The 12748-nt window shown below is 37.1% G+C and overlaps 1 long non-coding RNA gene across 1 annotated transcript; it reads right to left on the bottom strand.

Annotated features, from left to right (window-relative positions):
* Window positions 1-4960: 4960 nt before the first annotated feature.
* Window positions 4961-12742, bottom strand: LOC308189073. Its single transcript, XR_013945998.1, has 2 exons — window positions 8966-12742; window positions 4961-6192 (listed from the first exon to the last, which is right to left on the bottom strand). It is a non-coding gene; the product is annotated as an uncharacterized lncRNA (long non-coding RNA).
* Between the last annotated feature and the right edge of the window lie 6 nt (window positions 12743-12748).

Raw genomic sequence — 12748 nt, 5'->3', positions numbered from 1 at the left:
GAGCTGTATCAGGGCCAGAAAAGTTTGTATACACACAGTGTACAAACCAGCATGCCTTCAGCAAGCCAATGTTGTTGCTAAACCTCAGAAATTATTAATTATGAAATATAATTGAAGGGCAAAAATGTGATCGCAGACATCAATACATATTTCATTAACTCAAGTACAGACACATCCATTTCTCATGTAAAGCTACTTTTTTCTCTGAAGCACATTTTATTCGTGGCTTTCTTTTTTTCCACCTTTCTTTGAAGAAAGCATTTGCAGGGGTATCACAAGTACTGCTTTTGCCTTGTTCTGAATTGCAGCTGCTGTTTGCTTTATTTATTTATTTTTTAATCCTCCTTAAAACACCAAACTGCAAACCACCTTTGTCTTGTTTAGGAACACTTTTTTTTTTTTTTTCCTGCTTTTCATTGTAGACTGTTAACAACTCAAACCTAAATGTCCAGGAAATACTTTGGGCTCCAGTCCTCTTATCTTTCCACTGATTTTTGTTTGTTTGTTTTTTTGTTTGTTTTTCAGTGTTTGTTGTTGTTGTTGTTTGTTTGTTTGTTTTTGTTTGTTTGTTTGTTTTGTTTTTCCCCAGATTCCCAACCATTATCATTTTCACAGTCTTCTTTAGCTATATAGCAAAGAAAGCCCTACCAAAATATACTCAAGCTCTGCTTGTAGTCCTCTCATTTCACCATTAGAATATCTTTATTCTCTATAACTATGACATTTTTTGCATGTATCCATTCCAGACTATTCCCAAATCTATTTTCTTTCAGTGGGCAGCACTTCTGGCAAATGCTGCTTGGTGCTTAACCTTTCTGCATTTTCTTCTAGCTCAGAGTAACTGAAGCATTAGAACAATGCCATGTGGCAGTATTTTGGCACAAAAGCCTGCATTTCTTACCAGACTCAGTCTTTTGGAGACCAGTTCTGGCAGTTCTGTGTCATGAAGTTGATGTGCAGAACACTGCTGTTCTGGCAGGGCTTGGTTCCTCCTGCTGAGCAGTGCTCCCAAGAAGGTTCCCTCAGAAAGAAATGAAGTCCCAAGTCATAAGGAGCTCTTCAGTGACTTCTTCCAGAAGATCTTGTGATTCTGCTAGCAAATTTGCTCCCTCTCCTCCTTCCTTCATTCCTCCTTCTTTTCTAACTACCTTCCTATACCTGTTTTACATGCCTTTTCCCGCACTGTATCTTGTTGTGCATGATGTAAAGCTGGAGTGATCTGACAGAGAATCTGATGAACATCCATTTTCTTTATTCATTCACTCTGACATAGCCTCAGTAGTGTGTCTTCCGTACTTTTGACTTTAAGCAGTATTCCATATGAAAGCAGAGCTTCTCAGGCACACGTGCATACAAACATGCAACTCAATTACTTTAGAATCGGCAAATGAAAATTACTTTACAAAATGTTCACAAGTTTCAGATGCTTTCACCAGATTTGTGTTTAGGTTACACAAATGCCAGTAGAAGTTGTGATATAGAATATAACTTTAATATTTACACACTAAATTATTTAATTGCCTTTTTGCCCAAATAGCCTCATTCACAAGGGGTTTCTGATAACATAGATACTTCACTGGAAAGGGAGAAGGCATTTCCTTTCAATAAAACTAGTATTTCATTAAATTAACAAAAACTCAAATCAGAAATACATTGGTAAATTGGTAAATTATTTAGAAAATCAATATTAAATTTCTATTAAAAAACACTGAGTATTAACAATTATTGCTTGCTTGCTTTAGCTTGAAATTACTTTATTTATAGGTCTACAGGTAGATTCACACAAAAATGTTCTTGAACTATAAAATTGTCTTTAAAATTGAGAAGGGTGAATCAAGTATTTTAATATATTAGTTCAATTTTTCAATTACAAAAAATACTCTGAAATCTTCACTGGTTTCAGAAATTACTTAGTTTTGTAATATACCTCTAGATGTATTTCTTACACATAGATCTCTTCTTTGTAACATGTCGGTCATGAAAATCCAACCCAAATGCACCTACCTCAGAAGATCTGCAAAGGAGGAGATTCAACAGGGCTCTTAGGTGCACACCAGACTTTAACTAGACTATACATCAAGCTTAGTGGGATAGTTTATATACTTATGATTTAGGCATATACTTTTGTTTTAGGTGTATACTTAAATTTCATGGTGAATTGGGGGCTGTAGTTTCTTGTGTTATATTTATTTCCAGAATGTCTAGGCATTAAATATATGTCAATACATTCCACTGCTTACTCAAAACAACAAGTCCAAGTTTATGGGGCCAGAATGATTGAGAGCATCACTGCTTTGATGACACCATACCGACTTTAATGTTATATATGAAAGAAGAAATGGCTTCTTAGGCATTTTGAAAGATTCAACTCAAGACTTCTTAAATTTACATTTATTAATTAGAAATGGGATGTCAGTTACCTTTCATGTTACTTCATACTATGTATTTAAAAGCATAATCAAATATAGACATAAATATATAATGAGCGATAGCAGAAGACATAGACATATGGGAAGACATCACAGGAAGTGAGCTTACAGCCAAGCTTTGTACAAGGCGTACAACTCTTTCACTGCCATTCTGCGTGCAGAACCCAAGAAGCAAGCAAGTAACTCACACTTTATAATAAATGGAAAAAGCATTTATGGAATGCTCAAGGGAATATTAACATGTCCTATGTATGAGACTACATTTAATACACAATTAAGAATTTTCAAAAGTTTGAAAAAGACGGTAATAAGTCCCATTTTCTTTCCCATTTTTTTGCTTCACCTGTTTAAAACTGGGGCTTTGAGCAACCTGGTCTGGTGGGAGGTATCTCTGCCCATGGCAGGGGAATTGGAATTTGATGATCTTTGAGGTCCCTTCTAACACAAACCATTCTACCATTCTATAATTCTATGAAAGTGAATTCATGCCAAGCAAAAGAGTTGTAAAATAAAGATTCAGGCACAGCACAGAAAGTTCTGATGCTTCTTAGCACTGGTCAGTACAGAGGAGTTCGCTGACTTTTTGAGACTGCTGCTTTTCTTTATGGGGAAGGAGTCCAAAGGAGCATTTTAAATTGATGTGTGAGCAAAGGATGCTTACATTTGCAAGCACTTCTATAAATACTAACACTAACAACCCACTGGACTAGATGGTATTCATCCAAGACTTCTAAAGGAACTCAAAGGAGCACTTGGAACATCCTTTTTTCTTATTCTGATTCCATTTCCACAGCTGACAAGCTACAAAATGGATAGATCTAATACAACTGCTCATATATACTTAGGGGGAGGGAATGCTTTCTTTAGTATGACGAGTTTCAGCTAGGCAGTACTTGGAATTGCTCAGAGATTAAATGGTCCAATGAGTCAGTCAGAACATGGCTATATTTTTTGAAATCCTTAACATCATTAACAGAAGAGACTGAGATACTCATAGGGCTTGAATGGACAGAAATACGTCAACTAGATCAACTTAACATATATCTATAAAAGCACACCAGAAGAACTAGATATGGAAAAAAGATACAGTTAACTAATACTGGAGTTGAATGGTTGCCATCAGACTTTGTTATGTTTAAGAGTCTATGCTATGTTTCTAGAGTCTGTATTTTAGCACTCAGCTCGAGCTTGAGGCTTTCTCTGTAAAATGAACTGTTATTGCTTCACTATAATAATAGCAATAATAAGAATAACAAAATCCTCTAGCCAGTGCCCTGTCATCTGTAATGACAGGAGGCAGCAGGGAGAGGCAGCAGGGAGAGGCAGGGAGAGGCAGCAAAAGTCAAACCCTTCTCTTCACTACAGCCTTGCCTCTTCCAACTGGTTGAGTTACCTGCTCCTTCCGTGGCTCCCAAGGATGCCAAATGCTTGGGTCTCTTGCTGACCCAGGCAGTCTCATTTCTGTGCTACACCCCTGTTCCCTGTGGAGGCACCACGGATGTCATATATGCTCGGGGTCTCTATGTACAGGGTGGGCTGCTGGCAGCAGAAAAGCAAGGCTCCTAGTCTGTGCAGCAACAACAGAGTGCACATGAGCTGGCACCTCTGCAGTATTTCTCTGGCCAGCTCTTTTGTCCCTTTCCACTTGCAGGGGACACAGATTAAGTGACTTGCGTGCCAAACACAACAGGCATCATTGTATACCATGTGGAAGAGGCAAGGTTAGAGTTTAGCTCTCGTCGCAAGCTAAATATGCTAACTGGCATGTCTTTGAAGCAAGACCTGATAAGGACGTTATGGTATTTCAAGCTTTCTTATCAAAGTGTAATCCCCTAGCAATATGTGCTGCAAGCACCCGTGATGCACTTGAAATGAAACCCTCTTCTGTGGTGGTGTTCTGGATGTAAAAGGGTGGAGGTGTTTACGTGACTCTGGATCCAGGTAAGTGAATCCAACATCTGATTTGTACACTGTATAAGTAGAGGAAATAATTTTCAAATAAGGATGCCAGCTGCTGAAAGAGGGTATTCACTGCTAGTAATGAAAAACAGATTAGGAAGGCATTATTTACACTTGATAAATCAGAGATGGCATCAAAGAGAGCTAGTATTACAAACTATTAATGAAAGACATAATAATGAAACAAATCACATAATAGATCACAACGAAGTGATTCAGTGTAATGAATACTGATACTAAGTAAGTGAACTGTGCACTCTAGGGATACAATTTTAAATCCATTCCAGTGCGCATGGTAGCAGTGTAAGCAAAAAGAGCACTTTCAGAAGAAATTTACTCTGTTCCTTTGCTCACTCAGATCACATCCACACTTCACCAGCTCTTCCTTTGATGAAGTATAAGGTAGATAAAAATAAAAGTACCTACCAAGACCTGTTATATTTATTATTTTCTGAGTCAAAGTAACAACTGAAATCTCATCACCCATGCAGATACTGGCCAACATTCTTCATTTCAAATAATAATGTGAGTAAATAAACATTAAACATACTAAAAAGCCAGACAACATTTCATAGATTAGAAATTTATTTAATTCTTATAATTATAGGAAGCACATTGCTGCTACAAAGTGTGGTAGTGCCTTAAAGGTGAAACATGTCTAAAATTCAGATCTTCATACAGATTTTAAATTTTGGAGGTACTAAGGGTGGGGTCTTTGATTAAGCAGAGAGATGCCTTATGTAACTAATATACAGTATATGTATTCTGATTACATACATGAAACTTCGAGTGGTGTGTAACTCATGATTTCATTTCAGACTCATCTGTAGCCTAAACTCTTCCTCAGTCAACTCAGTCAACTCTGGCAATATGAAAGTTTACCAAAACAAACATTGATCTACTTATTAGACATTCCTGCATTTATAGCTAAATATTTTTCTATTTATTGTGCATTTTCATAAATAACTGGTATTTTTTGAAGTAAAAGCATTCACACATATAGATTTAGAGAGGCAGATGGATGCGTAAGAATGAGTACTGTAAAAATCAGCAAGCTGAACAGAGAGTTGCTTAAGTTACCCGGTAAGCTATTGCAATGGTAGTGATAACAGATGATGAAAAGTCTCTCTTAAAAGTTCTTAGCTGAGGTTCTGGCTCAGCCACAAGATTTTGCAATCAAATGTCAGTGGGAAACTTACTAACACAGAGTGAACTCCTGAATAACACGTTCTTTATTCCTGACTGTTACATACATGGTATCTTGTAGGAAAAGGAAGTAATACATGCTAAGTCTAAAGAGTTGTGCGGTTTGTTTGGAAAATGATTCTGAGGAAATATAAATTTTAATAAATGTTGAAATTGAAACAATTTATCAATTTAATAACTATTGACAGATTTGACCCAAGCTAAATTGAAATTATTCACAAATTATTACTGAAATCAAAATGTTTAAACGTTACTACATATGTCTACCACCATGAATGCTCAGCTCAAGTCCACAGTGCCATGTTACAGATCTCAATTTATGTTTTCTAAATTTCAGTCATGAAAAATTTTTGAGCAGCTCTAATAGGATTGGAATGCAGTGTTCACATTAGACATGTTTAATTTACTGTGATGTTTTTAATGCATTGTTTTGACATTCCTTCACAGTAATTACAATACCTTCAGAATTATAAAATACAAGTAAATCAAATAAGCAGGAATTTAGATAAGCAGTACACTCAGAAAGAATCAGAAGACAAGGAGCTATGGATAAAGTTGCACCACAGTGCTGCCTTCACTTCCATCCTCAGCAAGCCACCTAAAGAGAAAAGCATAGAACATGTTCATAGATACAGTATATTCAGAAGACGTGTAGATGCCTTTTAGGGACGTGGTTTAGTGGTAGACTTGGCAGTGCTAGGTTAATGGTTGGGCTTGATGATCTTAGTGGTCTTTTACAATCTAAATAATTCTATATTTCTATATATAAAACTTAACAAACAGACAAAGGGCTTGCTTCTGCACCTTTTTATTTCTAAGAGAGTTTCAACATTGACTTATACAGTAGGAGTAACCAATCTGAAGAGTGGTGTTTCTTTCAGTATCCATATATGCATGATTTTAAAGTAACTGTATAACTATATTAAATATACATACATCTTATGTGTAGATTGCATAACAACAGGTGATGAGCAGATTGTTTCATTGAGTGGCAAAAATCAGGATATTTTAGAGTAAGAAAGTGTGTTCTGTGATAGTAAGCTATTGTCCATTTATTCCATACCAGGAACTGTTTATTTCTCATATCTCCTTGGCTTACAAAATACTGGTGGGCCTTAACCATGCCCCATAAGATCCTACAGGGGTTTTACCATCGACTATACCAGAAACCCGCCTGAATCTAAAACTCAGATAGACTGGTTAACTGGAACCATGGAGGCAATGGCATTCACTTCCAAAGAGATTTTCCAAAGCTTCTGCTCCTTTTAATGCTTCTGCAAGGCTTATTCCAGACTAGCTGATGTCATTTCTACTTAGTAACGAGTATGGGAGGAATTCCCAGCTGGTATAGCATTAACGTAGTTCACATCTGAAATTGCACTGTTGAACAGCTGGGAGATACATCTGAAGCCAAACAGTTCCAGGCTGCAACATAACTAGTCTTGCCAGATAAAATGCCAAGTTAGTAAAGGAGGCAGAGCTCCTTTCACATTTCTCAATGATGAATGTCTTTTAGAGACAACATTTGTATCAGAGGATATGAGAGGAATCTTTGTTTGTTTGTTTGTTTTGTTGGGGTGGGTGCGGGAGGAGAGAGAATAAACACATTCACTATTTACCCAGTAGGATATGACATAAGCATTTTGTGCAAGCTGGAAAAGGGACATGTACTTATAGTTTCCTGTATCTCAGGAGTGCCCCATAGCTTCTGTGTCAGTCAATACTCTGGGGTGCCACGATGACAGAAAGCAGCTTGGCAGAAAAAAAAACTTGGGGGTCCTGGTGGACACCAAACTGAATGTGAGCAAGCAATGTGTCCTTGCAGCAAAGGTCACTAATGGTATCCTGGGCTGCATTAGGCGAAGTGTTGCTAGCAGGTCAAGGGAGGTGATCCTTCACCTCCACTCAGCACTGGTTGACCAAGATGACCTCCAGAGGTCCCTTCCAACCACTCAGTGATTCTATGACATCAGTTGAAAATCCTCTCATGGATTGTGTTGCACAACTAAGTGATATTGTGATCTAAGAAATTTCGCTCATGCCCATTAACTTAAATTTAGGTATCTAGAAGATTAGAACATGTGTTTGGAGGAAGTTTTATGGAACCTACATGAAGACTTTAGTGCAGTGCTGTGTAGAGATATATTCTGAGATATTGCATGACATTAATCATGTTTTGTAGAGCTGGCCCCTGCAAGCTGCAGACCAGGATTGTCAGGCACTGAGGGCTTGAAGCTTCTGTTGAGGCTGCTAACAGTTCTGCACTCTCATGACTTAGATTGTAGAGTCTAACCGATTATCCAGGAATAAAAAATAAAATTTAAAAAAATAGATGCTTTTTTTTTTGGTTGCAGGTTTGAGATTTGGCTTTGATGAATTGTCAAGTTTACAGAAACATTCTGAAGAATTAAATTAAATATTCTTGGCTACCATTTATGTTTTCAGATCACCAGGCAACATCCCTCTTCCTAGATATTGAAAACTTGTAAGATGTCATACTTCTCTGCTCTCCAGATGCATTAAAATTTTATTTTACACTTAGAAAGACAAGAATGTATTTGCTTCTGTTGTTTACTCTGAAATGTATTAAGCTGCAAACTGTATGCTGTAATGGATGGTCACCCCAAATATACCTTTCAGTTTAATCTGCAACTTCTGAAAGTGTATTGTTTCAGTTTGACACAGACTGAAGTGGATCTTCCCTTTGTACATTAGAACCTGTTTGCCCTAAAACCCCTTTATCTGAATAAATTTCTAAATTTACCTCTTACGTGTCATTGTAAAAAAAATTCTGTTAACTTTATTACATTCAGCTGAACATATCTTAGACCGATACTAGGTAGACATTGAAACAGAAGGATTTTAATGTTTCTATTTTAAAAACAAAAAAAAAAAAACTTTTTTCTCCAGAATTGTATCTATACTGCCATATCCTACTATCCACCCACCATCCCTTATTTCTAATTCCCTCTCATGTCTGTGTACATATGATATGCTAGTCAGAGCTACATATGTGCTAATACTTGTGCAATGGTTCACCAGACAGCTTCTACTTCATGAAAATGGCATACTACTATCTTCTCTCAGCAAAGGCACTCAAATACGTCTGTCTCTTCTACAGCCATCCAGTTTTAATACCATGGAAAAATACAATGTCTTCCTCTAAATATTCTTCTGGCAAATTAGATGGAAAATGGTCAAAAGGTTCAAAAGTTACCAGGGATGGACTGATAGAAAAACAGCATGGTTTCAAAATTCGTACTGTTTTAGGAAACCGGAAGAGAAACAACTGAGAGACTAAAAAGACCACTAGTAGTTGTTGTTATGAAGAAAACAGCACCTACAGAGTAATAATGAACTGATCTACTGACCTGTTACAGTTGAAGCAATACACTGAATTCCTAGATGCATCTGTGATTTCTACTTTTTCCAGAAACCAGTCACTTCCTGTAGAACGAAGAAGAAAAGACAAATTTGATATAACTAAAACACATATAAAGCATAAGGAATGTTTCTGATTTCATTTCCAAACCCTGTGTGGTTCAGCACTTTCAAATGGACTCAATATCAATAATAAAACTGAAAAGTCGATAATTCAAATTATTACCAACTTCTTTCAGTTTTTTGAGGAGGTCTTTGATGTTTTTGACAGGAAATATAAAGGAAAAAAATTATTACAGCTTAACTTATATTTCCACATTGAATGGAACAGGTATAAGGCAAATGAAACAGAGTGCATTGTAATATCAAATATATTCTTGAAATCCCATTTTGCCCTTTTCTGCAGTCTGAAATGCACTCATAGTACACCCCAATATGCTTTGATCTTCAGTGTCTACCAAACTAAAAAAAAAAAAAGATGGACTATATTAGTAGATGTATTATTTTAATGATCATCTAAGAATAGGAAAACTCTATTACTCCTTTCTAATTAATGTATTTATACTTATATAAACCTTATATATACTTATATATGCTTCTATAAACCAATTGATGAACCCGAATGATGTTCATATCCACATTTCTCTGTCAGTAATGATTCAGAATAACATCTCAATTTTGGGCCAACATTAATATCTGTTTTAGCTTTAAGAATATATTTAATACTCTACTATATTCAACAAGTTTGATGTGTGAAAAATACCGTCATTCTTATGCTATAGTATTTTATTTTATACAATATTAAACTATGAAGGTTTTTAAAATATAACTTTATTATATACAAATGTAATGTTTGTGATGATGTCTTTAGTTGTGTTTGCCAATGTAAACACTTAATGACAACATTTAAAAACCAATTAGGATCATATTGCTAGCAGCTGAAAACCTTTTGGTATTCTTTGCATGTCTTAGAGATAAAATACTATATTCTAACAAATTATTTTGGTTTTCAAATATTTGGAGAAACTATCATGTAGGCTAAATATATATATATACATATAATTTGTAAGTAGGCTAAAAACATAACATAAAATATTTTGCAAACTGTACCAATGTAGATAAAATATAAAGGCATAGCAATGTTTTTCCCCTTCCATGGATGTTTTCAAACAATTATCTAGTATAACTAGGCCATAAAGGTGTCTACATTTTTCATCTTCAATCCGCAGGAGTCGTTTATTGAAATTGTGAAGTACTTTTGGAACTCCTTTAATGAAATTTTCTGAATGCTTTAATATATCGTAGACTCTACTTGGAATATATGACCTTTCCTGAAATCTCTGTAATTCAGAGTCATGATTATTAGCAATAAAAATTTACAGTCCCTCAAATTTACACAGCACTTTATAAACAAATATTAAGCTATGTTTGCTCTCCTGAAAAGTTTATAATCTAATGCTTTATCCTTTATTGACATAACTCCAGCAGACCTCACTGAATGCTCTAGGTATGGAGAAATCTAGAGGCAGATAGGAAAGATTAGCAAACAGATGAAACTTTTCAAAGAGGTGTTACCTTTGAGGAGACTTGTGCAGATTACAACTGACACGACAAAAGACATTTGGAGATAATTTCAGAGAAAAAAATAGAGGAAGAAAGTCATGGATTTAACATGGATCTACACACACCAGCTGTGCTAGGAAGGCACTATGCAATGTTGATCAGAACATGGAGAGTAAAGATAATCATGTTGTTGATGGTTTGGGACCCAGAAATTACAAGTTTAATGTGTATTTCCCCTGCAGGCTTCTGTGCAATTCTCAGAGCACCAAAAGTCTGCTGGTGTAGAATTCCCCGGTGTTAAGCTGAATTGTGTGCATGTACAGTAGCTAACACTAATAAAATGAAATTCAGCAGGAGGATTTATAGACGTGTATATATATGTAGTTTTCAGTACCATCACATGTATGATATGACTAGGTAGTCAGAAAACCCCTGTTCAACTTTTGCCTAAAAAAGATTTGCCAGTTGCAGTATTTTGTTTGGTTCATCCTAGGCATGCTACACTCTTGATGCCTTATTAATAAATAAGGTTTTACTAAACCTAAGTGCATTTCTTACTTACCAGAGTGGTTTAGTAAAACTCACCTGATTAGATTATCTCAGAATCACAGAATCACAGAATCATCTAGGTTGGAAGAAACCTCCAAGATCACTGAGTCTAACCTCTGACCTAACACTAACAAGTCCTCCACTAAACCATATCACTAAGCTCTAAATCTAAATGTCTTTTAAAGACCTCCAGGGATGGCGACTCAACCACTTCCCTGGGCAGCCTATTCCAATGCCTAACAACCCTTTCAGTAAAGAAGTTCTTCCTAATATCCAACCTAATCCTCCCCGGGCGCAACTTTACCCCATTCCCCCTCGTCCTGTCACCAGGCACGTGGGAGAACAGACCAACCCCTACCTCGCTACAGCCTCCTTTAAGGTAACTGTAGAGTACAATAAGGTTGCCCCTGAGCCTCCTCTTCTCCAGACTGAACAATCCCAGCTCCCTCAGCCACTCCTCGTAAGACTTGTTCTCCAGACCCCTCACCAGCTTCTTTGCCCTTCTCTGGACTCGCTCAAGCACCTCCATGTCCTTCTTGTAGCGAGGAGCCCAAAACTGAACACAGTACTCGAGGTGTGGCCTCACCAAAGCCGAGTACAGGGGGACAATCACTTCCCTAGACCTGCTGGCCACACTGCTTCTTATGCAAGGCAGGATGCTGTTGGCCTTCTTGGCCACCTGAGCACACTGTTGGCTCATATTCAGCTGACTATCAACCAATACTCCCAGGTCCTTCTCTGCCAGGCAGCCTTCTAACCACTCCTCTCCCAGCCCGTAGCGCTGCTTGGGGTTGTTGCGTCCCAGGTGCAGGACCCGGCACTTGGCCTTGTTGAACTTCATACAGATGGCCTCAGTCCATCGGTCCAGCCTATAAAGATCCTCCTGCAGAGCCTTCCTTCCCTCAAGCACATCGACACACTCACCTAACTTGGTGTCGTCTGCAAAGTTACTGAGGGTGCACTCGATCCCCTCATCCAGATCATCGATAAAGTTATTAAAGAGAACTGGCCCCAGTACTGAGCCCTGAGGGACTCCACTAGTGACCGGCCTCCAACTGGATTTAACTCTATTAAACAATGAGACCTTTGTGATTCAAGCTGTACATTGCCTGCAATTTCTATTTATATATTTCTATCTTCTATCTTTCTGTCTTTCTAGGTTTTAATTTCATAGCATCAGTAAATGTAAATTCCAAATGCTGTATGCCCTAATCTCTTATCTTATAGTTTGGTAAATTCAGGTATTAGAGATTATGTGTAATACACTGTACCTAGAAACAGTTTCTATCATCATGTCTGGGTTCATACTGTAGCTGCATCCTAACTTAAAATCAGGTCAAGATCTGGTGCAGTCCAGTGCTCTCCTTATAGTTTAGCTTTCACACGAAGGAAAGCCATGTGTGTCATGGTAATCCTATGTTGTTCAACACATCTGATAAAAGTTTTGGCTGAACAATGATTGAAGAATAAAGCCTTCAGAGATACATACTAACTATATTTCCTCTCTTCTAGCAAAAAAAAAAAAAAAAGTCAAGGTAAAGTCAAGGAAAATGTGATAAAGACGGGTGGTATAAGCAAGAGCAGTCAAACTGACATCATTTGTATACAGATTTGTATTAGCTAGCTGTAGCAATAGCATGACTTCAAAGACCTTCCAAATG

The sequence above is a fragment of the Anser brachyrhynchus genome (assembly GCF_964034855.1).
Source record: "Anser brachyrhynchus genome assembly, chromosome: 2".
Taxonomy (NCBI): domain Eukaryota; kingdom Metazoa; phylum Chordata; class Aves; order Anseriformes; family Anatidae; genus Anser; species Anser brachyrhynchus.
Note: the sequence above shows the minus strand (reverse complement) of the source record. Positions and strands in the feature narration are given on the sequence as shown.